General features: G+C 42.8%; 1 non-coding gene across 1 annotated transcript; it reads left to right on the top strand.

The window, feature by feature from the left end:
- On the top strand, positions 1 to 107 carry LOC148565172 (small nucleolar RNA R71). The gene has a single exon (XR_015884860.1). It is a non-coding gene; the product is annotated as a small nucleolar RNA R71 (small nucleolar RNA).
- The last annotated feature ends 311 nt before the right edge of the window (positions 108 to 418 follow it).

Here is a 418-nt window from a genome sequence, read left to right as displayed (position 1 = left end):
AACATATCTGGTGGGCATCTTCTTGTTAGGTCCTTAAACCTCTCCCATGCTTCATAAAGAGTCTCACCATCTTGTTATCTAAAGGTCTGTACCTCAGCTCTCAACCTGTTAATTCATTGAGAAGGGTAGAATCTTGCCAAGAATTTGTTCACCACATCTTCCCAGGTTGTTAAACTCTCCTTTGGAAAGGATTCCAGCCATTTAGATGCTTTGTCCTTGAGTGAGAAGGGAAACAGAAGTAGTCTATAGGTGTCAGGGTGAACACCATTAGACTTCACAGTATCGCATATCCTCAGGAAGGTGGTTAGATGTTGATTGGGGTCTTCTTGGACACTTCCTCCGAATGAACAATTGTTCTGAACAAGGGTGATGAGCTGTGGCTTTAGTTCAAAGTTGTTGGCATGTATGGTTGGCCTTT

The sequence above is a fragment of the Arachis ipaensis genome, chromosome B5 (assembly GCF_059453495.1).
Source record: "Arachis ipaensis isolate K30076 ecotype BB chromosome B5, ASM5945349v1, whole genome shotgun sequence".
In the NCBI taxonomy this organism is placed as follows: Eukaryota; Viridiplantae; Streptophyta; class Magnoliopsida; order Fabales; family Fabaceae; genus Arachis; species Arachis ipaensis.
The sequence above is the reverse complement of the archived record's forward strand: the minus strand, read 5'-3'. Positions and strand labels throughout refer to the sequence as shown.